The sequence below is a fragment of the Oryctolagus cuniculus genome, chromosome 12 (genome assembly GCF_964237555.1).
Source record: "Oryctolagus cuniculus chromosome 12, mOryCun1.1, whole genome shotgun sequence".
In the NCBI taxonomy this organism is placed as follows: domain Eukaryota; kingdom Metazoa; phylum Chordata; class Mammalia; order Lagomorpha; family Leporidae; genus Oryctolagus; species Oryctolagus cuniculus.
This window is the reverse complement of record NC_091443.1, coordinates 3,202,069-3,230,025: the sequence shown is the minus strand read 5'-3', so window position 1 is coordinate 3,230,025 and position 27,957 is coordinate 3,202,069. Positions and strand designations below refer to the sequence as shown.

At 60.7% G+C, this 27,957-nt stretch overlaps 1 long non-coding RNA gene across 1 annotated transcript; it reads right to left on the bottom strand.

Annotated features, from left to right (window-relative positions):
* Nucleotides 1–3,787: 3,787 nt before the first annotated feature.
* On the bottom strand, nucleotides 3,788–5,894 carry LOC138844588 (uncharacterized). Its single transcript, XR_011380525.1, has 2 exons — nucleotides 5,607–5,894; nucleotides 3,788–4,148 (listed from the first exon to the last, which is right to left on the bottom strand). It is a non-coding gene; the product is annotated as an uncharacterized lncRNA (long non-coding RNA).
* Between the last annotated feature and the right edge of the window lie 22,063 nt (nucleotides 5,895–27,957).

The following is a 27,957-nucleotide window of genomic DNA, read 5'->3' as shown; positions in this document are numbered from 1 at the left end:
CAGGCAGTTTCACGGCGTCTTGGGTTCCTGCTGTGGAAAGCCCCGCGAGGGAAGGGACTGTTTGGTTTGAATTCTCCACTCATACGCAGCACACAATGAGTGTTCAGAAATACCTGTTGGTTAAAAATAACGTGATTTGGTGCTCAAATAGGACTCAAATAGTAGAACTTGAACCAGTGACTCGGGTGGTGTTGTGCCGGCTCGTGCTGGCTGTGTGTTTAAACGCACCACCTACTTTTCCCATCGTAGCCGGCTAATCCGCCAGTACAGGAAAGCAAGCTGCTGGCTGGGATCCTTTGATGAAACCCCACATGGAGAAATGCAAAACGCCCTCTCCATGCCTATACATCCACCCAACACACTAATAAAGAGATGAAAGACCCCTTAAGACCTAAGGAAACGGAGATGACCTCAAGGGTCGAATGGTTACAAAAGCGACTACTGTGCAGTCTATCTGTGCATCAGCGCGCGATCACGTTTGCCTTAATGTACTTTGGGAGGCTTCGGAGTCTGCACAAATCCGTTTATCACCGGAGTTTTCCTTATTTTCCTCGTATGCAAAGCGGGAGACACGTTTAACTCCAGCAAGCGGTGCTCCCCAGCGCCGCCCCCACCCCGTCCTCCCTGAGGGACGCAGCTGGAATCGGTCCTGATTCAGAGCACTGGTTCCCTTCACCAGCCCCTCTTTTTGAACCTGCAATGATTTCTTTTCCTTTTTTTTTTTTTTTTGAAGATTTATTTATTTATTTGAGAGGCATAGTTACACGGAGAGAAAAGGAGAGGCACAGAGAGAGAGAGGTCTTCCATCCGCTGGTTCACTCCCCTAATGACCATAACAGCTGGAGCTATGCTGATCCGAAACCAGGAGCCAGGAACTTCCTGCAGGTTTCCCACGTAGGTGCAGGGGCCCAAGGACTTGGGCCATCCTCCACTGCTTTCCCAGGCCACAGCAGAGAGCTGGATCAGAAGTGGAGCAGCCAGAACTTGAACCGGCGCCCATATAGGATGCCGGCGCTGCAGGTGGTGGCTTTACCCATTTTGCCACAGCGCCGGCCCCAGTCATTTCTTTTTAAAACATCATTTCCTGAAACAGTCATGAACTGGCAGGTGCAGGCATTTGCCTACCGGCTAAGGTGTCAGTTAAGAGGCCTGCATTCCCCACCAGAGTGCCCAGCTTCTTGTCCGGTTGTGCCCCCAGTTCCAGTTTCCTGCCAGTGCACAGCCTGGGAGGCAGCAGGTGATGGCTCAGGGTTGGGGCCCTGCCCCTCCCAGGGGGACTTGGGTTGAGTTCTTGGCTCCCGGCTTCAGGCTGGCGCAGGCCTGGCCGTGGAGGCAACTGGTGGAAGGGAGCCCTTTCGGTCTCTCTCTCTCACTCTGCTTCTCTGCCTCTTCAATTAAAAAAAGAAGAAGAAGAAATTAGCTGGCACACAACCAGGAGCGAGTGTGTTTCACTAAATGAAGCTCCTGAAATGCCGCTTCTGTTTCCTGAGTCTCGCTCGGCCGTGCACAGCGCTCGGTCAGCTCTGCTCCCGAGGTGAAGTCGGGACAGGACGCACTCCAACGCTGGGGGCGGGGCTTGAGAAGGTGACCGGAGCAGAGTGAATAAGGGGGCTGGGTCCATTTCTTAAAATCACAGAGCGATTCGTTTGATTTTTTTAAGCTTCTCTTTTTTTCTTGAAATATTTAGTCATTTATTTGAAAGGCAGGGTGACAGAGAGAGGGGAAGAGACAGAGAGAGGTCCTGCATCCACTGGCTCACTCCCCAAATGCCTGGTTGGGTCAAGCCAGGAGCCAGGAGCTTCTTCAGGGTCTTCCTCGTGGGTGTCAGGGGCCCAAGTACTTGGGCCATCCTCTGCTGCTTTCCCAGAGGCATTGTGGAGCAACTGGGACTTGAACCAGCATTCTTACGGGATGCTGGCTCTGCAGGTGGCAGCTTAACCTGCTGCACCACAACGCTGGCCCTAGTTTGATACTGAGTTTTTAGGGGTTTTGTTTGTTTGAAGATGTCTTTATTTACTTGAAAGAGTTACAGGGATCGAGGGAGAGACAGGGAGATCTTCCATCCACTGGTTCACTCCTCAGATGGCAGCAATGACCAGGGCTGGGCCAGGCCAAAGCCAGGAGTCAGGAGCTTCATCCAGATCTCCCATGGGGTGCAGGGCTCGCGCACTTGGGCCATCCTCCACTGCCTTCCCAGGCCCCAGCAGAGAGCTGGCCTGGAAGAGGGGCAGCCAGGACTGGAAGCAGGGCCCATGTGGGAGGCCGGCACCCTGGTAGCAGCTTTGCCTGCTTCGCCACAGCACCAGCCCCTCAAGCACCGGTGAGGAAAAGGCCGGTCTAGTGCGAAGACAGGATTGGAGATGGAAGTGCAAGCCAGGTCAGCCCAACACCTGACACAGGTGTCACGCTCAGCCCAGCACCTGACACAGGTGTCCCAGCCGGCCAAAGCGGCCGCTCCGCAGAGTTCACCAACCACAGGCTCCACCAGGTCGCTGGGAAGAAGCTGGGCCAGACGGCAGGAAACTGACCATGGAAGCTGAGCCGTCGGCCACAGCATCCCTGTGCGGGCCCAGGACACCTGCCACTCAACAGTGGTTCACCCACTGCCTGGGACGGCCCAGGGCAGGCGACGGGGCGAGGCCAGGGGTCAACTCTGGCGGACGGCGTGGGCCCCTCTGCGGTGTCTTCACGGCCACGGCAGAAAGGAGAGGGGGTGGGGAGGGGACAAGAGAGGGAGGCAAAGGGAGGAGGAGCAATTCTACTTCCCAGAGGTCGGAAACTGCTGGGAGGCGGGAAGGGCAGGCGCTCCCTCCTCCACGCACCCGGGGCACTGTCATCCCCACCTGGACAAGGCCGCACAGCCCCAAGGACCGGGCCTTCTCCCTCATCCCCGGTCACCAGTGAGCCGCGCTCAGGTCGGGCGGTGCAGTGTGCGGTGAGAGCGCTCCTGGCAGGACCTGCGCCACAGCCATGGCTTAAAGCCCGCCTTTGGGAGAGGGACGGTGAGGGCGCCTTCACGTCCAGGCTGCGCACACGGCTCGGGAGGTGCAGTGGGCCGGGGCAGCCTGAAGCCCCTGGCCTTCCTTTAGGACCGGGCTGCGTCTGTCCTGGAGTGAGAAGCTGAGGCGATGTGGCACTGGCACTCGGGAAGTCAGACTGTGGTGACTGCTAATATCGTAAATCGTGTGTGTGTGTGTGTGTGTGTGTGTGTGTGTGTGTGTGACAGAGAGAGAGAGAGAGAGAGAGAGAGAGAGAGAAAGTCTTCCATCTGCTGCTTCACTCCCCAAATGGCCACAATGGCCAGAGCTGCGCCTATCCGAGCCAGGAGCCAGGAGCTTCTTCCGGGTCTCCCACGTGGATGCAGGGGCCCAAGCACGTGGCCCATCTTCCACTGCTTTCCCAGGCCATAGTAGGGAGCTGGATCAGAAGTGGAGCATCCCGGGCAGGTGCTGTGGCGCAGTGGGTTAATGCCCTGGCCTGAAGCACTGGTATCCCATATGGGCGCCGGTTGGAGACACGGCTGCTCCACTTCCCATCCAGCTCTCTGCTATGGTCTGGGAAAGCAGTGGAAGATGGGCCACGTGCTTGGGCCTCTGCACCCACGTGGGAGACCCAGAAGAAGCTCCTGGCTTCGAACCGGCGCAGCTCTGGCCATTGTGGCCAATGGGGGAGTGAACCAGCAGATGGAAGACCTCTTTCTCACTCTCTCTCCACCTCTCCTTCTCTCTTTATAATTCTGACTTTCAAATAAATAAATAAATCTTTTTAAAAAAATGAGACAAAAGCATCATTATAAGTGTATGGTTTTACACTTTAATTTTTATTGTGGAAACACATATAAAATTTACATTTTAGCACTTTAATTTATAACCAGTGGGTAACATTTGTGCATATCTTGCGGGGCACAGTGCAACATTTCAGCACAAACACACAGCGTAAACCGATCAGATCAGGTCAGCAGCATTTCCACCTCCTGATCTTCGTGCTTGGAGCCGCCACGTTCCTGTCTCCTGGTTCTTCAAGGAGTCTATGCTGGGGACGGCGCTGTGGTGTAGCAGGTAAAGCTGCTGCCTGCAGTGCCGGCATCCCATATGAACACTGGTTCGAGTCCCAGCTGCTCCACTTCCAATCCAGCTCTCTGCTTTGGCCTGGGAAAGCAGTAGAAGATGGCCCAGACTGTTGGACCCCTGCACCTGCGTGGGAGACCCGGAAGAAGCTCCTGGCTCCTGGCTTCAGATCAGATCAGCTCTAGCAATTGTGGCCGTTTGGGGAGTGAACCAGTGGGTGGAAGACCTTTCTCCCCGTCTCTCCCTTCACTGCCTAACTCTGTCTCTCAAATAAATAAATAAAATTGTTAAAAAAAAAAAAAAGAAAAGAAAAGTAATCTAGAGATGACTCAGAGCACACGGGAGGACGTGAGCACCACGCCGTTTATGCTGTGAGAATCCTTGGATTCTGGTATCCACGGAGGCCTTGGAGCCGAGCCCCTGCAGTACTGAGACCTTGGACAGCTGAGCAGGCCCTGGGTGTGTCGGCACGCCCACCTTAAATAACAGCATGGCGTTCTAGGCCGCCATCTCATTCCTGCTCCGAGTTCTCCCATGTTACAGCTGTCTGGAGCTGGAAAGCCTGGCCAGGACCCAGCCGGGCGGCAGCGGGCTCCACACGGAGTGTCGGGCCCGGCAGCTGGGGCAGCTCCGTGCTGGGAGCTGGGGCGAGTCATGGCAGCCTCCTTAGCTGTGCGGCAGGTGCCCGGGACAAAGCCTGCCCCGCAGCTGGGATGAGCAGTGGCTGGGCCAGCCGGGGCCACCAAAGCCTCTGCCGCCTGTGTTCCTGATGAGCACCCTCCCTCGGCCGGGCCGCCTCCTCCTGCCCCCTCCCTTGGCCGGGCCGCCTCCTCCTGCCCCTGCCCCTGCCCCCTGCCTCCCTGTCGTCCATTTACCGCTGACCTTGCTCTCTGGAACTGAACTGGGGTGGAACTAAAGGATGCATTTTGTGTTTCTGAAACAAGGTGTTACGTTTCCTGTTCTCAAGTTTTAGAAGCAAATGAACAGAGTATGTAAGCCCAGTTAAAAAAAAAAAAAAAAAAGCCTCAAAAAGCAACGGCGCGGGCCAGTGCTGTGGCGGGGCGGGTAGAGCCATACATTCAGTGCCCGCATCCCAGGTGAGCTCTGCTTCAAGTCCCGGCTGCACCACTTCCGGTCCAGCTCCCTGCTGATGCGCATGGGAAAGCAGCAGAGGACGGCCCAAGTGCTCGGGCCCTGCACCCACGTGGGAGACCAGAATGGAGTTCTGGACCCCTCGCTTTAGCCTGGTGTAACCCCAGCTGTGGCGCCCATTTGAAGAGTGAAACTGTGGATGGAAGATCTCTCTCTCCCTCTCTCTCTTTCTCTCTCTCTGTCTCTTTCTCTCTTCCCCTGCCCCAAGAATTAGCTGTGGGGGGTGGGGATGAGTGACTTCACACCTGTTTCCTATCTGCCACTTTTGGCTGATTTTCTTGCAGGGAGGGCTGGGACAGCAGCCTCAGTTTACAAAAGGTCTCTGCTCCGTCTGGGCAGAAGCACTGGGGAGGGGTCCTCCTCGGGAGGCAAACTCGGGGGGCTCACCCAGAGCTGGCGGCCCAGAGAGGCATCCTGAGAGGGGGCCGGGCAGGAGCAGACACTGGGCGCTTGTCTGGGAAGAGAGCACGGGACCCAGCTAGAGCTGCCCGGGACAGAGGCGGTGCCGCTCAGAGCTTCCTGGGGTGGCTCATTTACCCCCCGCCTCCACACACACACACACACACACACACACACACACACACACACCCCGCCTCTGGGTTTGCATTCATCGCCCGCGGAGCCGGAGCCGTGGGAGCCCCAGGACCAGCGGGTCTCTGGGACTGCAGGTCTCCCTGGGAAAGCTGGCGCTGGCGTGCGTGGCCGCGGGGGCTGGGCAGCTCGAAGCGCCCTCAGAGCTGCTGCTGCCGGTGTGGGCGCCTCCTGGGCGCTGCTCCTCGGCCGCGCCTCCCCTGAGCTGCAGGGCCAGCCGCCAGCGCTGCCCTGCCCCCGCCCTGCCTCCCCACCACGCCTGGTGGGAGGGATCCCGGGAGCCCGCAGCAAGCACAGGCGGACGCGGGGCCTGGCTCGCCGGCCGCCCTGGGCAGGTTAGGTAACGACGAGAAGGAGCTCCAGGCACTGCCGGGCTGAACTGCTGGGAGTAGAGCAGGACACGGGGTGTCACGTGAGCCCTGCCTGGATGGAAGCTGCGCCCCTCTAGAGAGGACGTCCTCGGAGGCGCGTGGAGGGGAGTGGCTGGGGACGAGGACCCCTACTCACCAGAGACAGTGCACTTATTTTGTCTGGTTTTTTAATGTTTTTATTGTTAATTGAAAATAAAGTAGACACAAAAGCAAACGCTCTGGGCGGCGGCGTGCTGACAGCGCAGGCTGCGATGCCTTCTCCCCAGATTTATTAGTTTATTTGAAAGGCAGAGTTACAGAGAGAGGGAGACAGCTCTTCCACCCGCTGGTTCACTCCCTACCTGGCTGCAACAGCCGGCTTCCTCCAGGTCTCCCACGTGGGTGCAGGGGCCCAAGCACTTGGACCATCTTGCACTGCTTTCCCAGGCACATTCCTGCACCGGCAGTGGAACAGCAGGGACTCAAGCCAGCACCCATCTAGGACGCTGCAACATGGCTGTGGCTTAACCAGCTTGCCGCAGGCCAGCCCCTGGCTGACTCTTGAGTCCTGGTGATTAACTCAGCATTGGCATGGAGGGTTGTAGGCTGCCACTCCCAGAGACTGATGGCTGTGGTGGTGGGGGGGACCCCAGCCAGCCCTGGATCTGTTCTGGGAGCCCCCCGCCCCTGCCACCACCACCAGGATCCAGGAAGCTTCCTTTAGGCGTTGGAAACTCTGATTTCTGATTTGCAGACAGCTGTTTCAGGAGGAAGGGAGGAAGCAGCGGACTGCAGTGTGGAGTGGGCTTAGCCGGGCTGCGACCCCACTCCCTGGCATCACCTGCCCTGGGTGCTGTTGATGATGGCTGCCTGGGCTTGCCCTCCCGGCTCCACCACGGCCGGGAACTGGGACACAACACAAGATAAACTCCCCAGTTTCAGTTTCTTCATCCCGGACTGGGAAGGGAGGGCAGGGACGGGCAGAAGAAAGCTGCTAAGGAGGTCATAGGTCATGGCTAAAACAGCGTTCAGTGAACGTCACCTAACCTCACAGCGTCATGAGCTTGGAGCCACGTTGCCGGGTTTAAATCACAGCTGTGCCACCTGTGGGTTCGTGGCGTTGGGAGAGATCCTCTGCACACCCGTTTGTCCGCTGTAGACCAGGCGTGGAGAACCACTCACTGGGTGCTCCCAAAAGCTCAGAGCAGAGCCTGGCGCAGACCGACTTTTGAGCTGGAGCGGACCTGACCCATCCCCACGGCCAGCAGGAAACCACTGGTGGGTGACAGAGCCCGGAGTGAAGCGGGCTCCCCCTCCCCTCAGGGGTTGCTTCCTGCTGTTTACTTTGGGCAAAGGTATTTCCTTACATGGTGGCATAAACTTAGAAAGGGGTGTGTGTGTGGAGGGGGAACTGTTTGAGATCAAATAAAAAGATACCGGGTTCAAAGTGAGCTGTGGTCACAGCCAGGCTTCCTAAACTCTGAGCGCCTGTCTCCTGGGAGCAGGAAGGCGACAGCGCCGTGCCCGTGGGCTGCCGTGGCAACACACCTGGAGACGTGTGACGTGCCTGTCCCACAGTGCTTCTCGGTAGACAGACTGGCAAGGGCGATGGTGTGCGGGACATCAGGAGTCCCACATCTGCGCACAGACAGGCGTGCGGGACATCAGGAGTCCCACATCTGCACACAGACAGCTTCTGCTCCTAACTTGATGAATCCTGATAGGGGTCATCGTTAACGCCACAGAATCATTTTGTAGCGGTCGTTTTAAAACGAATTGGAAGCGTTAAGCACAAAGTCTCTGAGACTGGGAGCAAGGATGAATTGGCTTTGTCGTGAGCTGTGACTATGAAGTGACACGGCAAACCAGCTGGTCTCCAAGTTGAGTGCTAGCTCTGGTCAAAGGAGTGCTGGTGGCGATGCCAGCTGGGACACCCATGCCGTACACTGCAGGACCTGGTGTTGTCTCCGGCTCAGGCTCTAGACTCCAGCCTCCTGCCAGCGAGAACCCTGGGAGGCGGCGGTGATGGCTCAGCTGGGTGACCTGGGTGGAGTTCCTAGATCCTAGTTCCAGTCCTGCCCAGCCCTGGCATTGCACGTGTCTGATGAGTGAATCAGCAGATGGGAACGCTCTCTGTCTGTCTCTGTCTCTGTATCTCAAACAAATAATACGAAAACAAAAAAGTGCAGGGGGCAGGTGTCGCAGCGCAGTGGGCTAAGCAGCTGCCTGGGATGCATGCATCCATATTGGAGCGCCTGGGACCGAGCCCCACGTCCCTTCCCACCCACCCAGCTTCCTACTGATTCACACCCGGGCAGACAGCAGGTGATGGCGCTAGTACGTGGGTCCCTGTCACTCACATGGGAGACCAGGTGGAGTTCCTGAGTCCTGGCTTAGGCCCGGCCCAGCCCCTGCTGTTGCAAGCCTTGGGCGAGTGAACCAGCAGGAAGACCTCCCACCCACCTCCCCCTGCCACTCAACTTCCAGGTAAATAAAAATAAATAAACAGTTTTTTTTAATGATGCACATTAAAAAATGTTTTTAAAAAGTAGATGTGGTGTTATCAGGGAAAGCAAATGAGCTCCACAGTGAGGGCCTGCCCCACGCCTGCCCCAAGCAGGACCCAGAGGCATCAGAGCCTGGCTCCGGAGGAGTGCCTGAGTCTCCCCGCGCTGTGGCAGGAGGCAGAGTGGGGCCGTCAACGCGGAAAGCAGTGTGGTAGTGTCTCAGGAAGCGAACCATCGGTTATCTACGGTGTACAGATTGTGCCCAAATCCAGTGGTTAAAATTGTCATTGTCTTTTTAAAAAAATCCATAGATTCTGGGGCTCAGAAGCTGAGACAGGACCTGAGACAGCTGGGGCACAGAGAGCCAGAGGCAGGAGCCCCGAGCTCTTGCCCACTCCTCACTAGTTGGTTTCGGAACAGCTCGGGGCTGTTGTCTGTTGTCTGGGAAAACCACACATGGCTTCTCCAAGTGCCGGGGCTGACAGGGCAAGCAAAACTGCAAGAGAAGATGCAGGGAGAGAGGGCAATAGCTAGAGAGACAGAGAGAGAGAAAAATATTCCATCTGCTGGTTCACTCCTCAAATGGCTGAAACAGCCAGAGCTAGGCCGATACGAAGCCAGGAGCTAGGATCCTATTCCAGGTCTTTCATGTGGGTGCAGGGGCCCAAGCACTTGGGCCATCTTCTACTGCTTTCCCAGGCCACAGCAGAAAGCTGGATCAAAAGTGGAGAAGCTGGGATTCAAACCAGCGCCCACATGGGATGCTGGCACTGCAGGCCGTGGTCTTACCTGACACACTGTAGCGTGGGCCCTGAGAGGGTTAATTTTATGTATCAACTTGGTTTGGCTGCAGTGCCAAGGTATTTGGTCAAAGATGACCTTGCATGTGTCTGTGAGGGTGGTTTTGCATGAGCGGGTGTTAAATCGGCACAGTGGGCTAAGCTGCTCCATGAGATGCCCACATCCCACATCAGAGTGCCTGACAGAGTCCCAACTCAGCTTCCAATCCAGCTTCCTGCCAGTGCACCTGGGAGGCAGCAAATGATGGCCCAATGGGGCCAGTGCTGTGGCACAGCAGGTTAAAGCCTTGGCCTGCAGCCAGCATCCCATATGGGCACCAGTTCAAGTCCCCGATGCTCCACTTCCGATCCAGCTCTCTGCTTCGGCCTGGGAAAGCAGTAGAAGATGGCCCAAGTGGTTGGGCCCCTGCCCCCATGCGGGAGACCTGGAAGAAGCTCCTGGCTCCTGGTTTAGGAATGGCTCAGCTCTCGCCATTGCAGCCATTTGGGGAGTGAACCAGCAGACGAAAGTCCTTTTTCTCTCTCTCTGCCTCTACCTCTCTCTGTAACTCTGTCTTTCAAATAGATATAATAAATCTTCAAAAAAAAAAAAAAAATGATGGTCCAAGTGCTTGAATCCCTGCCTGCCACGTGGGAGACCCTGATGGAGCTCCTGGCTCCCAGCTTCAGGCTGGCCCAGCCCTGGCTTTTCTATCCAGTGGGGGAGTGAACCAGTGGCAGGCAGATCTGCCAAGCAGATCCTCTGTAAGGCCCGCGTGCTTCATCCCCTGGGGTACAGAAAACCCCGCCCCGCCCCCACTGGGCAAGGCTGAGTCTGGGCGGACTCTTCCCCGGGTCTCCCCGCTGCCCCCCAGCAATCAGGGCCAGGAGCTAAGACTGAGTCCCGCTCCGTGCACAACCCGGGGCTGCGCTCTCTGGACACCGTCTCTCCCTGGGTCTGCCTTCCGGGGGCGCTCATCAGAGGACCCCCCGCGCGTGGCTGGGGCCGCACGCGGCCCTCCACACAAATGCGTCCTCCCTGCCTTCACGCAGGCCCTGAGCGGGGGCGACACGCGTGACCTGAGCGGGGGCGACACGCGGGCCCTGAGCGGGGGCGTCACGCGGGCCCTGAGCGGGGGCGACACGCGGGACCGGGGCTGCCTGTGCTCACTGTCACTGCTGGGCAACGGGACGCCAGGCAAGGGAGGCGGGGCTGTCCGCGTACCCACTGAACCGCGTCTTCACCCGCACACTGAACCCACAGAAGACGATTGCGGGCGGGCAGACTTCTGGTGCGTCAGGAAATGTCTCGTTTCTTGCCCTTGTCTGCCCGCGGGGGTCTGTGCTGCACATGTTGGTGTCCGTTCTGAGCAGAGCTGCCAGAGGAAGCGAAATCCCGAGAGAATTCGGCGCTTTGGGGAGAATCGAGAGAAAATGCCCTGGGGGTGGAGAGGGGGAGGTGTGTGTGGTGTCAGAGTTTCCCCCGCTCGGGGACCAGACACTGCGCCCTTGTTGAAGCCTTGGCCGCTGCACACGACTAAATATATCCCGGGCAGAGCGCCTCCGCTTCCCCGCCCGTCCCCGGAGCCAACCGCGCGCGGGCGCCGCGTTAGCACCGCCTGCGACCAGGCCGGTGGCCCAGCCCGGGCCGGGGGCGGCTGGCAGCACCGGGGCTGCGGGGAGAACGGCTCAGGTTTCCGCTGCCAGCAGGCTGAGCCGCGCTCCCGAAGCCAGATCGTTTCTCTAAACAGGGCAGAGCGGGCTCTCTGGGGAGCGCGCGCCTCCCGCAGCGGCGGTACCAGGGACGGGGACAAAGGGTTGCGCACGCGGTGTTTCCAGACTGGGGCCCGTGCCCTCTCTTTAAGGCCTGGGTAGCGGCCCCGCAGGCTCCTCTCTGCCAGAAGCTGGGGCCCGAACGTCCACGGCACCGTGAGCCCGCGATTTGGATAGGAAAATTTTGACCGGTGCTTTTCTCGTAGCTAAATAGAAGCGGTGACGGCACAGAGGAGCCTTCCACAGCCCTGCGCTAGCTCGCGGTGAATCATCGCGCCTCGCCTCGAGTTTCCACACCAGGGCCCTGCCAGGGTTGCAGCCGGCCTGGCACAGCCTGGGGGCCGGCGCTCACTGCCCATTCCCCCAGCCCCCGCCAGGGCTCAGCCACAGCACACCTCTGCCTTCGACTTGCCTGCGTTCTTAGATGTTTAAAGGAAAACATTCGAAAAGGAAGGTGTGGGGGAAAATGGATAAATGTGGGAAGGAAAGGGCGAAGTGCAGTGTGGATCCAAGACCCAGCTTCTGGGTCCAATCCGGGAGCTTAGCGGGCAGCGGCGCACACTCCCCGGCAAGCCGGTCACAGCCGGGAATAGATTCCAAGTTGCTCTGTTGGGGACTGCAGATGCCAGAGAAGAGAGTGGCCGTGGGGAGGGAGCAGCCGCAGAGGGCTGTTTTGATTGCCGCAGGTCGGTGCCCGTAACCTTCACATTTCTGGCTTGGCTGTGCTGGGGCTTGTGTGAGATGCGGGTCTGCTCAGCCCCACGCACGGGCACTCATGCGGATTCTGAATCAGAATCAAATAACAGAAACATTGCCTACCCAACCCCCGTCTTTCAAATCTATGCTGTCATTCAGCAAAGAATATATTTCTTTGATTGCCAGTAAACTTAAAGTCAGATATCAAACTATTTGCACTCCCCTCTTTGAAGCGAATGGAAACCTGGAAAGGTTAGGCACCTGCAAAGACAGGGCACGATTACTGCAGCACGTCTGGGAAGCCAGCAGTGCCCAAAGCTTCCATCTCTCCCGTCTACCCGCAAGAATGTGGGCAGTGCTCCACAGCAGCCCCTGGACATCCCGTGTCTGTCTGCCCAAGAGCCTCCTCCCGCACTGAGGAGTTCCTGGTTCTTGGGCCACAACACAGGTGCCGTGGCTGGAGACCAGGAGACAGCCCCACTGTGCCAGTGGCTTGGCTCTTCCCTGCCCTTCCCCACCCCGCCGCCCAGGCCCCCACTGGATCTGGAGGGCGCAGGTTCCTCCTGCTCTCCTCAAGCCCAGACCAAGGCACACTCAGCTGAGCGTTCTTCCTGCGCGTGCCCGGTCCACGTGGATGTCCCTGGAGCACCCTACCCCAGGGGAATCCTGGTCCAGCACCCTGGGGCACCAGGAAAGCTGGGGACTGCAGGGCCAGGGAGGTCGGCGTGAGCGCTGAGGTTGTGTCCTACCCGACCTCACCACTTGGGAGAACTGGCCTCAGCTTTAGGGCTAAACTTGGACAGCACAGTCATAGTGGTTTTCAAGTCCCGGGGGACGCTGAGGCGCTCTAGCCCAGGCCGCCCAGCAGGGAGGAGCCCTCTGCCTGGTGTGCGTGCCGTCCCCCACGTGGGCGATGACAGCCGGTGAGCAGGCGCTGTTCAGAGACTCCCCGTCCTGCTGAACTGGATGGGGTCCTTGTCAACTATGGGGGTTTGTGGGAAAAGAGTTTAAATCCTCCTCGAAAACACAAGCTTTGTTAAACCAATGTCTGGAGTAGTCTTGGTCAAATTTATGTGAGAAATCAGCACCCACGTGGCACAGGCACCAGATGACGGATCTCACGGTGTTGAGAGCAGGAAGTATTTGCTCACTTTGACGTGGCACGGGACTAGCAGTGCTCTCGTTGGTAACCTTTGCATGGAGCTTAGCTCTACCTGCTGCGCCTGGGCGAGAGCCACAGAGGAGCCCACGCGCGGGTGAGCTGTGTCGGTCCTTCATGGCCGGCCTGGAGAGCGGCCTCGGGCCCTAAGGAACTCCCCACCACGAAGCCCAAAGCAACAGGGTTTGTAAAGGCAAAACCGCAGGACAGGAAGGGAATGCATGGTTACTGGGATCGGGGGAATCCATGGTTACTGGGATCGGGGGAATCCATGATTAGTGGGGTCAAGCTGACCTAAGGCCTATGTGAAACCAGTATCAATTATAATCTTGACAATACAGTTATAATCTTAACAATTCCAATTATAATCGGCATTAATCCAGGTATTGGCCTAAATCAAATATGGGACATAGACAAATTACAGTCTTATCATTAACTCAGGTGCAGCCTGTCTGTTTTTAAGCTTGAGCCACCATACCAGGGGGTCTCTATGCTTTGCCAAGTGCAATACAAGGTTGCCAAGTGTGGTGTCCTGGACTACTGTTGTCAGTTTTTTAGATCATCGTTTCAGACAGTCTCATGGTGGAGAGGGGGTGCTTTCTCAAGATGGAGTCGTGAGTGCTCTAAAATGGAGTCCCTACTGCCAAGGTGTTACTTCACACCCGGCAAACATTGTCTGAGATGCACAGGTGCTGCAGAGAACACTCTGAAAAGCAAACTCCCTGCGTGAACTGAATTCGCATCGTGTGCGCTCTGTGCCTGTGGACTTGCCTCACTGGCTGTTACCAAGACCTTGGCCACCAGAACCTCAATATTGTGCACATGCAGCCACAATGCAGCAATGGTAGTGGAGATGTCCGGCATGAAATGGAAGACTGGCTAAAGGTGGTTATTTGGGAACTCTGGGTAAAGGGTTTAAAATCTTTTTTTAAAGGTCTATTTATTTATTTGAAAGGCAGAGCTAGAGAGGGTGGGAGAGACAGAGAGACAGACTTGTTCCATCTGTTGGTCCACTCCCCAAATGGCTGAAACAGCCGGGCCTGAAACCAGGATCCTGGAACTGCACCAGGTGCGAGGGCCCAAGGACTGAAGCCATTTTCCACTGCTTTCCCAGGTGCATTAGCAAGGAGCTAAATCAGAAGTGGAGCAGCCAGGACTCAAACCGGTTCCCTGGTGGGGTGCCAGTGTGGCAGGGCGTGGCTTAGCCCAGTGTGTGGCAGGTCTGGTTCTCCTCACTCTTCCCTGCCACCCCGAACAGCCGGAACCTACCCCATAAGGGTCAAAAACCAAATAGAGGGACCGGGAAGGTGACGTGAACATGGAGGCAGGCACAGGTTTGCGCCTACCAGATACAGGGAGGAACCCGACACAGCACAGGCAACTGCTCATGTCCACTAGGAAACCGGCTCCTCCCACACGCCTCGCAAAAGAGGCCTTGGTCTTGATTTCTCTGATACGGAGAATGACTCTGATGAGACGCAGTATAAATGGCAGGTCAGTGGGGCGCTCCGGAACAGCAGAGGCTGGGGCACAGCACAGGCGCCAGCTCTCGGCTCCAGGCCCCGCTGTCCTGTGCCGACCGGCCCAGGCTGGCCAAATCTGACTCTCTGCAAGAGAACTCAAAGCCCCTCACGTGTAGGCAAATCGAAGGTGACCTCAAATTCTGAAAAACGAATTTTCGAAGAGTACTCATCGTGGAGCGGGCTGGGCTGGGCCTGCAGGCCCCGTCTGCGACCTCGGAACTTGCTCTGCTGTGGGTACTGGGTACAAAGATAAACCCACCCTTGACTATCAGGTAAGCCTGTGGACTAGAAAACTAAACAGGACTACACTAGGTACCCACGCCTGAGTGGCAGACATTACCAGGGGGCTGAGGGCCCTGGGCAGCAGGAGGGGGAGTGGTCCAGGCTGAGCGGCAGCACCGGCTGGCCCCCTCCAGAGCTCAGAGGGGAGAGGGGCCTCCTGCCAGGCCTCTCCAACAGCTCAAGGTCAGCTCAAGGTCAAAGCCTGGTGGGGCCTGGCGTTTCTGGGGCCGACCTCTCCCAGCCCCCGGCATCTGCTTTAGGAAGTCCTAAGGCAAGTTCTCCCTGCCCCTCTGGGCCTCCCGCAGGGGCTGACAGCTGACAGCGTCTCTCTGACGGCGCCCTCCTCCCCGCTTTCCACCCCGGGCCCCACTCCAAGCTGCACACTAACTCCCGTGTCAGAAATACACGTCTGCGTCTCCTAGGAGTAGCGCTGTTGGCCTGCAGATGGCCGGCTGCCAGGGTGAGTCCCCGGTGAACTGCGTGGCCCGAGGGGCCAGGTCCTCTCCCCGGGGACACCCCGGGGTCTCGCTCCGCGTCTGCGCGCTGCGCATCCGACAGGAAACCCTTTCCCAGTCCACCTCTGCGGGGCGGTCTGGGGGCCGGCACCGCGGGCGAGGTCACCAAGCAGCTACGGGCGCAGGACACGGGGGTGGACCCCGCCTCACCCCGTCGCGGGCACGCGGCGCCGCGCGGGTGCCACCGTCCCACCCACGGGCGGACGGAGGCCCTGTCCCCCGGGCATCTGCCGTCGAAAGGGGGTCCGCCGGCGGGGGCTGGGCCGGGGGCCTCGCTGCCCCGACCGCAACCACGTGGTCTCTCGCTGCGCACCGAACGGGCGCTACAGGAAAACCCGAGTTGGACCGCATCACCGCGGGGGCGTCACCCTGCCTCGGGGAGCTCCCCTGGGCGGGCAGGGGTCGCGGGGAGGCTGCGGCAGCGCGTTCGCGTGCACACGCACACGACCCCGCCGCCTTTGTCCCCGCAGGGCCGGAAGCCATCTTGCAGGGCAGCCGGCCCGGCGCGGGAGGGGGGGAGGGGGCGGGAGGCCGTCTCCAGGCAACGGGGCGCGCGCCGCGCAGCCGCACTGGCCGCCCTCCGCGTCGGGGCTGTGGAAAATTACCCGGCTGCTCTTAAAGGCGCCGCGCGGCCTCGGGGGCGGCTCGCGGGACGCCCAGTCGCCCGGCGGGGTCGCCATTTTGTTTGCCTGAAGGGAAAATGCACGCTCGGTTTAAAGTTGACCCCCGGGGCGGCCGCCCTCCTCTGTTCTGGGTAGAAAGTGTTGGAACGAAGGGGCTTCCTCAAAGCCAAGTTAAGGGAAAGCCCAAGGCACAAAGAAAACAAAACCCCAAACCCTAAGATGTCGGCCGTGCGGCAGAGACCGGGGCTGGGCGCGGGGACGGGGTCTCGCCGGGGCCCCGGGTGGGAGCGCAGGGGACGGAGACCACGCGCTCCCACAAGCCCGCGCTTGCGGCGGGTGCGCCATCTGCGGCTGCCCCGCTCCCGGTCAGGCCGCGCCCCGCGGGCCGCCGACGCCCAGGCCCGCGTCACGGCCGCCCCCGGGGCGAAGCCCGCGTCGTCCCAAGGCCCCGCCCCTCCACGCGCCGCGGCCCCGCGACAGCCGCAGGGCGGGGGGGTGACCGCGGCGCGCGGCTGCGGGGGCGGGGAGGGAGACGGTGCGGGAACGCGTGCGGGCAGGGAGACGGGGCGGGGGCGGGCGGGTGCGGGCCTCCCCCCGCCCCAGAGCTTGTGCGGGGGCGGGCAGGGAGACGGGGCGGGTGCGGGCCTCCCCCCGCCCTGAGAGCCTTGCGGGCAGCCCACGCCGCCAGGCCAGGGAGACGGGGAGGGGGGCGGGCAGGTGCGGGCCTCCCCCCGCCCAGAGCCTTGCGGGCAGCCCACGCCGCGGGCCCTCGCCACCTGTGCGGGCGCGGAGGGGCTCCCCCAGGGCCGGCGGCTGCAGAGGCGGGACGTCCGGGGGGAGGGGCCGAGACTGCGGAGCAGACTGACTGATGTGGAAAATGTGAGTTTCTGGAAAGTTCTGAGTCTCGAAGACTAGCGCTGCCCGTGAATTTCGTAGCGGTTAGTCGCCTGCTCGCGGCGTTGTCCGGAATCTCTGGTCTGAGCAGGGAGACGGGGTCGGAGTTCGCCCCTGCGGTACGTGGGGCAGCCGGAGACGGCACTTGACGTCAGTCAAACTCGCGTTTCTGATACACAGTGATCCCTTTTATAGTGCTCTGTGCAGCACAGCCATGACTTTAGAGTTTGCTGGTGCCTCAAGTTCGAGTGTGATTGCGCTTGCTACATCTAGCGAGCCCGCGTGGAGGGCCCGTGTGCCGCCGCGGGCTCCCTAACCCGCCTTCTCCACCTGCGCTAGGGCGGCGGGCGCCGCAGCAGCTTCCGGCTCGGGGTGCCGGCCCAGCTGACTGTGCGCTGGTGGGTGCGGCCCGCAGCGACTCCCCAGTGCCGCCGCCATCAGTGGGCGCGTCCCGGGGGCGGCACGGCCGTCCGTCCGTCCGCTCGGGGACACTGCGCGTGGAGTGCCCGCTGCGGCTCTGCTCTTGGGGCGCCCGTGCCCCTGCTGGGCCGAACACAGTGTGGCCGGGGCAGGACGCCGTCGGGGTGACTGATGCGCTGGACAGGGGACTGCCCGTGCGAAGGCAGGAGCGAGGGGACGTCGTGGCGCTGGAAGAGCGCAGGGGGCAGTGAGGCCTGCGGGAGCCGCAGGAGGCTCCGCTGGGTCGGGCCGCGCCCGGGCGGGGAAGGGCGGGGCTCGCCGTCGCGGGTGGACGACCACTAGCGCGTGGGCAGTGATGGGGCCCGGCTCGGGAGGACGTTGCCGTCGCGTCTCTAACGAGGGTGGGCTGGGTCCGTCCCCGCCCGTGCTGCCCGCAGGGTGCTCTCCCTGGACCCAGCGGGTAAGGGCTGGCGTGCGAAAGAGGGAGTCGCCGGGTCACCAACTCCCGGGCGGGCGGGGGCAGCCAGGAACGTGCCGCTGGAATTGAGGCGGCTTTCTTCTTCTTTAAGTATTAAAAGTCTGAACGTGTTGTGCAAACGGATAGACGTTTTCCCCAACAATACAAGAGCGTGACAGGGAAACCTTGCCTCCCGCGGTCCCACCACCCTCCTGGGAATACAAATGTGGCTCCTCTATCCTCTCCACTCAGCTTGTCATACCATCACCCCGCCCCCACGTCACACATCAGCGTCAGGAGCTGCTCGTTCCCCCAGAGTCCCGCAGTATTGCGTCGTGGGCATGAGTCAGTGCGCTCAGGGAACCTGCAGGGCTTTGCAGTCTTTCCTGTTACAGAGAGGATCTCTGGATTCTTGCCCCGTGTGGCACGCGTAGGACAGAGCCCTAGGAGCAGCCGGGGTGCATACCTGGGTTGGTGCATCCACGTCAGTTCTGACACGGAGCAGTCCGTCTGTACCACGATGAAGTTTGAGCCGAGTCTCCATGAATGAGCAGGGGGTCACCAAGCAGATAAGAAGCCCAGGAGCACCCTTAGGGGAGACACAGGACCCTGGCGGCTCAGGGAACGACTGGTTGGGAGGTGCTGGCCAGAGGAGAAGGCCCACTAAGGCCAGAGATGATGGCTCAGGAGACAGGAGCTCGGAGAGTCTGTGACACCATTGAGAGCTGCTATCTGCGCCAGGCATTTTGAACTTTGTATTGTCCATCATTTGATCCTCACCACAAGGAAGGAAATATTCCCAGTTTACAGGGAGGGAAACGGAGGCCAGAGATGGTAACCTGCTCGAGGTCACACAGTTTGGTGATAACAGAACTGGATGTCAACTCCGGCCCCCTCTCGCTCCCAAGCCCCAGGTCCCTGTTTTCAACTATTTTACTGCACTTGATCTTAGCCAAAAGGCCTAGAAGCGATTCAACTATTTTAAAAGCAGAGTGACAGAGGGAGAGAGAAAGATAATTTCCACCTGCTGGCTCCCTCCCCAAACGCCTGTAACAGCCAGGGCGGGGCTCCCTCCCCAAACACCTGTAACAGCCAGGGCGGGGCCAGGCTGGGCTGGGGCAGGAACCCGAGCACTTGGGCATCTGCCGCCTCCCAGGTGCATTAGCAGGAAGCTGGAATCAGAAGCCCAGTGGTGGGGACTCAGATATGGGATGTGGGCTTTCTGACTGGCATCCCAATTCGCTGCTGCCCCCTGCGCCTGTCCCAAGGCCCAGTTGCTAACCAGGAACAAGTCCGGGCTGTGTGACTGGGTGGGGGAGACTTGGGGCAGACTAGGAAAGTGATGCGTAGGCCTGAGAACGCTGATCCTGCTGGCGTGGGCCCACGTGTGGCAAACTAGGGGCCAAGACTTGGGGCCTGGAGCCTGGGACATGAAGTGACCCCAGACGGCCTCTTTGCTTCTGGCAGGGTGGGGTGAGGGGCGAGCTTTAAGGCCCTTCCTTCCATTGCTGGAACTGGAAGCGTTTTCAAAGGCCCTCGAGATGCGTCCTCCTCCCCTGCCCTTCTCCCCCCGTACAGTGCAGACAGTAACTGGAGCTCCTGGGAGATAAACTTCTAAGAGCTGTGGCTCACAGAAGCTGTTCACAGCAATTATCCTTTAAAGAACTGAACCGGAACAGTCATCAGCTGGGAAATCCGACTGATAACACATCTAGGGCTGTTCTGAAACGCCCACAGTGACTCTGGCAACAGATTTTAATTTCAGATGCACAGTGCTGGGATAGCTAGAAGGAAAAAAGCTTGGCTCCTCCTGTTTACTGCCCGTATCTGTAGAGCCAGAGCGCTTAGTAGCCTTGGGCCTTCTGCAGTGGCTTTAAATATGGTGGCCAGGAGATGGACCTGTGCACTAGCTACTGTCACTACAAGGAAAGGTGTCCTAACGCACTCGGGGGCAGCAGAGGGTGGCCAAGTACCTGGGCCCCTGCCACCCAGTGTTCCTGGCTCTTGGCTTTGACCTGGCCCAGCCCTGGCTGGGGAAGCCACTTTGGGAGTGACCAGTGGGCGGAAGATCTCTCCACCTCTTTCAACTAAGATGGTCATATGATAATGATGATTTCCACATAGGTAGTTCTCAAAGCTCCCAGTCCGTTCAAATACATCTTCTTAGCAAGCGTGTTCCCCATCCTAGTAGGATGTGTTTTGTTCCAAGTGCAGTAACTAGAAAAACTTCATTTAAGAGAAAGGGAAAGGGTTGCGTTCTCTGGGACGGCCTTAATTATCATGTATTTCTTGCCAGTTGACATGTTCCCTTAGGCGTGACTTGATCGTATTTTACTGTTCTGTGTTCTCTAAATAATTTGGGGAGAGCAAAGGAGTCCTGCGGCAAAAGGCTTGATTTTCAATAGCAGACTCTGAAGCTTCCTGGTTGGGACTAAGTGCCTTGAACGCTAAGCTGGAGGAAACAGCACTACTAGGTCCCGGCCTTCATTCTCCTTCCTGTGGGTGAGGGCTGATCAGCAGATCCATAACAGAGATTGCAAGCAGCTAATAGAGAGATGAGACGGGCTGTGATGGCTGCTGGAGTCCCGGCTGCTCCACTTCCTTACAGCTCCCTGCTGATGCGCCCGGGAAAGCAGCAGAGGACGGCCCCAGGCTTGGGCCCTGCCCCCACGTGGGAGACCCGGATGAAGCTCCTGGCTCCTGCCCAGCTGGCCCTTGTGGCCATGTCGGGGAGTGAACCAACAGATGGAAGATCTCATTGTCTCTCTAGCTCTCCCTCTCTAACTCTGCTTTTAAAAAACAACAACTTTAACCATCCTTAAAAGAATACACCCACATGTTCATTTACATTTGGGTAATTTTAGAGAACTCTAAAGTTTACATGCCTGCTGCACATTGGGAAAACTCCAGCAGTTGGTTTCTTTGGTATCCATCTATACATAGAAGCGAACTAGTTAAAGGTTAACTAGTTACTAGGTTACAGTGAGAGGAGTCTGCACCTAATCGAAGTAAACACCCACGGCTGGTATTTACTGAACACAAATTCGTATCAAACAGAACACAAGGACATGATTTGCAATCCTCCGCTTCTCCCCCACAAAATTAGGAGTAAGGGCCGCACCGCCAGTGCAGTAACGGCTCGGAGGCCGTGTTGGTCCCAATCAGGCTTTTAACTGTGTCGTAGGGAAATCCCACGTTCAATTCGTGTAACACAACTACTGGATAAACCAGCCACCCAAGACTCCCAAAGTGCCCTGGGTGCTGCTCAGGGTGTGTCAGCCACAGGGGGCGGGGCGGCCCACGGTCCGCAGGGGTGCGGCCTCCCAGCGGGAAGGCGCAGGTGTTTAGGGGTCGGGGAGAGCAGAGCCTGGAGGCCCCGCGAGCGTGAAGGCCGCGCCCCTGGAGGCGCAGGGCTACTGCAAACCCCCTCCTGGCAGGAGGCCAGGGCCCTAGAGAAGCGGGACACACCCTGTCCCAGGCAACTAACCCACTTCCAAAGGGGCGTGGCTGATTAACCTGATTGGGCGGTGGGCACCCAGGTGTGGCCAGGTAGGGGAATGAGGCCACACAGGGGCGTGGTGAAGGCGTGGTCTTCCAGCTCACAAACCTCATCTTTTTTTTTTTTTTTTTGACAAAGTGGACAGTGAGAGAGAGAAAGAAAGGTCTTCCTTTTCCGTTGGTTCACCCTCCAATGGCCGCTGCGGCCGGTGTGTTGCGGCCGGCGCACTGTGCTGATCTGACGCCGGAAGCCAGGTGCTTCTCCTGGTTTCCCATGGGGTGCAGGGCCCAAGCACCTGGGCCATCCTCCACTGCACTCCCGGGCCACAGCAGAGAGCTGGCCTGGAAGAGGGGCAACCGGGACAGAATCCGGCGCCCCGACCAGGGCTAGAACCTGGTGTACCGGTGCCGCAGGCGGAGGATTAGCCTAGTGAGCCGCCGCGCTGGCCAAACCTAATCAACTTTAATCTACGCACCTAACCTATTTGTAAAAATGTATCAAAGGAAACAGCACCCGGCCACGCACCCCTGCAAGGACACGGGGCTGAGTGACTGCAGAGCGAATTCTTAGTTTTCTACTCAGGCCGGGTGTAGACACGGTGCTCCTCACAGCACTTTTCCGTAACCAGACGGGGCCCGTGTTCCGGCCCGAGGCTGGCGGGGAACCGCCCAGGGCAGCGCGCACGCGGGCTCCCCGTCCCCTGCGGGGTCGCGTCCCGGCCACAACGTCCGGCTTCGGCCCGGGGCTGCGGTCCCCGCCCGGCGGGAGGCCGGGGCGCCCTCACCGCGACCCTCGGCGACGGACCCGGCTCCGGGGCGCGGACCCGCACGCCCACCGCCCCGCACGGGGGCAGCGCGAGCGGGGCAGAGCCGGGAGCGGGGCGCAGGCAGACGCGGGCCGGGCCGGGCCTTCCCCGTCGCCTCCATCTTAGCCCCCAGCGGCCGACACCCGGCCGCCTGCAGCCGAAGCGGACCCTGAGTGGACCCGCGGCCGGCGCCACGCCCGGAAGGGCGGGCTCGGGCAGGGCGCTTAGAGACCCCCGGGCTCGCCTCGGCCTGGGGAGGAGGGAACGGGCGCCGCCCGCCCCCTGCACGGCGGGACCCAGGGCACCCGGCCCGCCTCGCCCTGCCCCCGCCGACACCGCCCCCCGCGCGACGCGGCAACGCCGGCGCCATCTTGTTGTTTTTCCCGCAGAGCCGCCGGCCACGTGGCGCGCCGCAGCGGAAGTGGAGGCACCGCCCCGGCTTCCGGCCAGACCGGTTCCAGCCGGCCGCGGGGCGCAGACGCTCGGCTGCCCCCTGGTGGCCGGACTGCGGCCGCCATGTCCCGGCCCGGCCGCCATTTCCCTCTCTGGTCGCCGCACGTCCGCGCCCGCGGGGGGGCCGTGCGCAGGCTCGCGCGGTAGCGGCGCGTCACGCGGCCTGCGTGGGGGGCGCGGCCGCAGCGCGGTCACGTCGCGCCGGGCGGGCGCGGCCCCGAGCTCGTCTCCGCCCCTGCGTCTCACTGGCGCGCGGCCCGGCTTCGCGACGCTTCCCTGGGCGCCGCTGCTGCTCTGCCCTCCGGCCCGCTCCCCGGGGGCGCCGGCGTCGTCGGGGGGCCCGGGTGACCCCGGCCACGGCAGGCCCCAGCGTCTGGGACTGACCAGCGCGGGCCGGGGGCTGTGAGGCCTGGACGGGCCGCGTGCGCCGGCGTCCTCGGGGAGCCCGGGTGACCCCGGCCACGGCAGGCCCCAGCGTCTGGGACTGACCGGCGCGGGCCGGGGGCCGGAGGTTCTCGCCGCCACGGCGTCCTCGGGGAGCCCGGGTGACCCTGGCCACGGCAGGCCCCAGCGTCTGGGACTGACCGGCGCGGGCCGGGGCCGGGGCGTGGCGCGGTCCTCCCCGCAGGCGGGCGCAGCCTCCCCGGGGTCCGCGGGACGGGGTCGCCCTGTTTCACCCCCGGCGGCGGCGGCGGAGGCCACTCCTGCACTGGAACCTCCCGAGTCTGTGGGCTGTGGACTTCGGGACGTTCATTAGAAAGGCAGCGAGCGGCTCCTCCGTCTGCGGGTTTAGCTCCGGGAAGCGCGCCGCAGCGGGGCCTGGGGACTCCGTCCGGGTCTCCCTCGCGGGCCGCAGGGACCCCCGCTGCTGCCTCCCGGGCGGGCGTGCATGAGGGGGAGCCGAGCTCCAGACCCCCGGGGGGCAGCAGCTGGAAGTCGGCCTGCGAGTGCAAGGACCGCGAGGAAGTCGCCCAGGTGGTCTCAGCCTCGCCCCCGAGGCGCGCTCCCCAGGAGAAGTCTCATAGCCGGCGCCCGAGGACGGCCCCTGCCTGGCACCCATGGGCTCCCCGGTCTGATAGCACCGAGCAGTGGACCCTTGGGAGGGATTGCGCCTAATGCACACTGGGCCATCGGTGTCCTGGCGGAGGAGGGGAAGGAGAGGTGGAGAGAACTGGACCCCTTCGCCCTGTGTGCCCCGTCTGAGTGCAGACTGCTCTCAGCTCTCCCAGCCGCCCGCCTGGCCTGCCCGGTGTGTTCTCTCCAGTAACCACATCACCTGGCTCTCCCCAGCCTGCCTGACTGGACACCCTCAGATCCTGTCCATCCGTTCCGACGGGTGCCTGCCCCGTTACAGCTGCTGCCCTGCTGGCCAGTCCTCTCGCTGTCACGTCTGAGTTCTTGCGTGGAAACGAGACCCTGTTCCACCCGTTTCTGGTTTGGGATGCAGTGGTCCCAGATGGTGACATAACAGTGCCGGTGCCCCCACCCCACCTGCATCCGTAACATTTAGAGTAAAACGGAGAGAGATTTCCGAGAACGGTACTCGAACTAAAGGCGGAATCCGAAGTTGGGCCCAGTGGCTCCAGGGTCCGGATCCTCTGCTGACTGCGCGCAGACGCTGTGTCAGCGGGAGACACCTCAGACGTAGTGCCTGCACGTCTGAGGGGACTGCGTGGCGCTCGGAATGGGTGTGAGATTTCCTTATCTTTGATACAAAGTTTTCCTTCTTTCTGCTACAAAGTAACCATATAAGAATCAGGAGAGTGACATCCATGGATATGTCTCAATGATGCTTTTTACATAGAGTCTGTGTGTGAAATCTGTGGGAGAGTGGCTGCTCGTCACTTTTTTTTAAAAAGAAAAAGCTCTTCCGTGCACTGGTTCACTCCTCAAATGGCCACAACGGGTCTCCCACGGGGGTGCAGGGGCCCAAGCACTCGGGCCATCCTCTACTGCTTGCCCAGGTGCACTAGCAGGGAGCTGGATCAGGAGAGCAGCCAGGACTTGAACTGGCGCCCATATGGGATGGCAGTGCTGCTTAACCCGCTGTGCCACGTCGCCACACAGCCCACGGCCCCACCCTGAGGAGTTAAGATAGTCAGGTCCGGGCTGCGGGGTCCGGGCTGTGGGGTCCAGGCTGCGGGTCTGGGGCAGCCACTTAACCTCTCCGCGCGGCAGGTGCTCCTCTGTGATGCAGGTGGAAGGGGTGCTGCCCCCAGGCTAGTGAGGATGGATGGAGCGGCACGGCCGCGTTTTGGGATGGTGCCTGGCGCACAGCCAGTGGTGGGTAAGTCTCAGAAAGCGAGAGCGGTGGAGACGTGGAAGTTAGAGACGCTTGGCAGACGGCCACAGACTCAGTCCAGGTCTGCACCCTCATCATCGCCTCCTGTGGACCTCCTTAGCGATTCGCTGGAGTCCGGGCCGGGGACTGAGCCCTGCGCTCCAGCGGTGGTCGCAACTGCTAGGCCAAAACCTGCCGTGAGCCGGTCTCTAGGCCTGCTGACCAAGCGGGAGTGCCCAGAGGCTCGCGGGTATTTGGGTCCAGAGCTGAAAGATGAAACCGTGAACTGGGGCAGGCTGGGCGGAAGGACACAGGCCGCCGGCCAGGGTCAGCAGCTGGGCCCTGGGGACCGGCAGCGAGGACACGGGGACCCCACAGTGGGAGCTAATGTCCCGCCCAGGCTCAGTGCCCTCCCCAGCGCGATGCCTTCCCTCTCTCGCTCTCGGAGGAGGCCGGGGCTCTGCCCCGCGGTCCAGTCGCTGGCTGCAGACACCCGAGCCGCCCCGAGAGCCCCCCTCCTCTGGGAACCGAGCCACAGGGGGCCTGCTCCATCTGCATTTGACAAGGTCTGATTTGCATTTGACAGGGACTGGGGAAGGCTTGGGGGATTGGCTGGGTCGGTGGCGGGGAAGGGGGTGGGAGGCTATGTCCCGGGTTAGGGTAGGGGCGGTGGAAACAAAGGGAGAAGATGGGGGCAGGGTTTTGCGAGGAACCTGCTCTGAGCCCCCCTTAAACGTGGTAGGGGGCCCGGCCGTGAGGGGCAGGCACCGCGACAGTGCTGTCCTGCAGGGCGGGAGAGAGACAGGGCTCAGCTTGGACACCAGCACAGGCAGTGTCTCCATTCATTGTTTGAAAGGCAAAGCGACAGACCCGTCTTCCATCCCCAACCAGCAGGGCTGGGCCAGGCTGAAGCCGGGAGCCTGGGGCTCCACCCAGGTCCCCGCACGGGTGGCAGAGGCCTGAGCCCTTGAGCCGTCCGCTGCTGCCTCCCAGGGTGCGCACTGAAGCTGGCTGGGGAGTGGGGCCCCTGGGATTTAAAGGAGGCTCTCTGACACCGGTGCAGGCGGCCCAAACAGCGGGCTAACCGTTGCCAACGCGCGCCCCACCGGTGGGATCCTGTAAGCAAAGACAGGTGGCCAGCAGTAGATAGGAGACCTCAGAGGGAAGAGCCGTGCGGCCAGGACCGGCGACTGTGCCCAGCACGGTTGTACACGTGGGGGGAGGGGTGGCTGGCGCTGAACTGCCTGAGGAGGGGTCTGCACGGACAGCGAGGGAAGCCCAGCACCAGCCCTGGCCAAGCAAGGACTCCGAGGGTCTGAGCAAAGGGGACTGGCCATGTCAGGAGATAGGGAACGTTCTGGAACGTAAGGGCGTGGGGGCCGAGCATAGCGGGAAGTGTCAGACGCGGCCCCCAGGAGCCTGGCTCAGCAGGTGCTGCGCGAGTTGTCCATGGAATGAATAGCTAGGGATCCCAGGTCCCAGCGCAACCCTGAAGTTCTAGGATCCTGCTTAACCCGTGACTGCGCTTGGCACCGTTACCGCCACCTAGTGGCGCCTGAAGTCGTAGCGCTGGACCCCGGCCCGTGCACCTGCCCAGCGGGCATCTGTGGCTATGGGAGAGACAGCTGTGGGGCGTTTGCCTCGGGTCGGGTGCTGTACCCGGCGCTTTGCAGCCGTGCCTGCTCGACCCACGAGCGAGAGGAGTGTACGCTGCCTTCCACAGGCGCGCGCTAAGGAGACCCGCGTCAACGCGAGGACGCAGGCCTGTGTTAGCGCAGTGCGTGAAGCGCACCGACAAAGCAACCGAAGCAGTGCAGTGCTGCCTGGGGACGGAGCTTACTGGCACAGAGTGCATTTAAAAAAAAGATTTATTTTATTATTTGAAAGAGTAACAAAGAGATAGAGTAACAGAGAGAGGTCTTCCATCTGCAGGTTCACTCCCCAAATGGCCACAATGGCTGGAGCTGGGCCAATCCAAAGCCAGGAGCTTCCTCTGGGTCTCCCATGCGGTGCAGGAGCCCAAGGACATGGGCCATCTTCTGCGTTCCCAGGCCACAGCAGAGAGCTGGATGGGAAGTGGAGCAGCCAGGACTAGAACCAGTGCCCGTAAGGGATGCCGGCACTGCAGGTGTTGGCTTTAGCCGCTACGCCACAGCGCCAACCCCTCGAATGTCTTTTAAGACAAGGTGGAACATACACGCAGTGCATGGAACAGGTATACTCTGTGTATGCTACGCGTGAGGCCGCAGGTTGTGTTCTGGTGGGAGGGAGCTGTGATCAGGGTTTCTCACAGAGGAGCGGCAGGTGAGCTGGGAGCTCCCATCTGAGGTCTGAGCGACCCTGCAGATTGGGGGCTGGAGGAGTGGGGTGCCGACTCGGGCCTGCGGCGTCAGCACCTGTGCCTGCTGCAGCACGGGGGTTCTGATGGGCAGGTGTCAGGGGCGGCCTGACTCAGGGCCGGCTTTCCGCCATTTCTGCCGCGTCTGGGCAGCTACAGACTCAGGCAGCCCCTCCTCCCTGGGCCCTTGGAGGAGGGCGGGAGAGGATTCTTCTCCGCTGCTTCTCTGTGCTCCTGTCTCACCCTGTGGCTTTGTAGGGCAGCGGGGCTCCTCCTCTGCCCGCTGGGGGCCTGACTGCCAGCTGCTCCCAGTGACCAGGTGAGTGGCGGTCCTTGCACTGCAGCGTTGGAAATGGCGGCGGTGGCGCTGGTGACTTGGTGGCTCCTGCCCGGGTTGCGGTGCCCGCCTCCTGGGTCTGGCCTCCCACCTGGCTCCCTCTAGTTCAGCTCCACGAAGAAGCCAGGGCCTTTGGGAGGACTCGGTTACAGAGAGAGAAGGACACACACACACCCACACACACACAGTGAGTGAGTGAGTGAGTGAGAGAATCTTCTGTCTGCTGGTTCACTCCCAAATGGCTGCCAGGAGCTTCTTCCAGGTCTCCCACATGGGTGCAGGGGCCCAAGCACTTGGCCCATCTTCTGCTGCTTTCCCAGGTGCATTAGCAGGGAGCTGGATCAGAAGTGGAGCAGCAGGGACTTGAACTGGTGCTCATGGGTGCTCCACCAATACAGAGTTGGTCCCCTCCCCTCGAGTGGATGTGGTCTGGGGCTTCGCGGCCGCCCAGCAGAA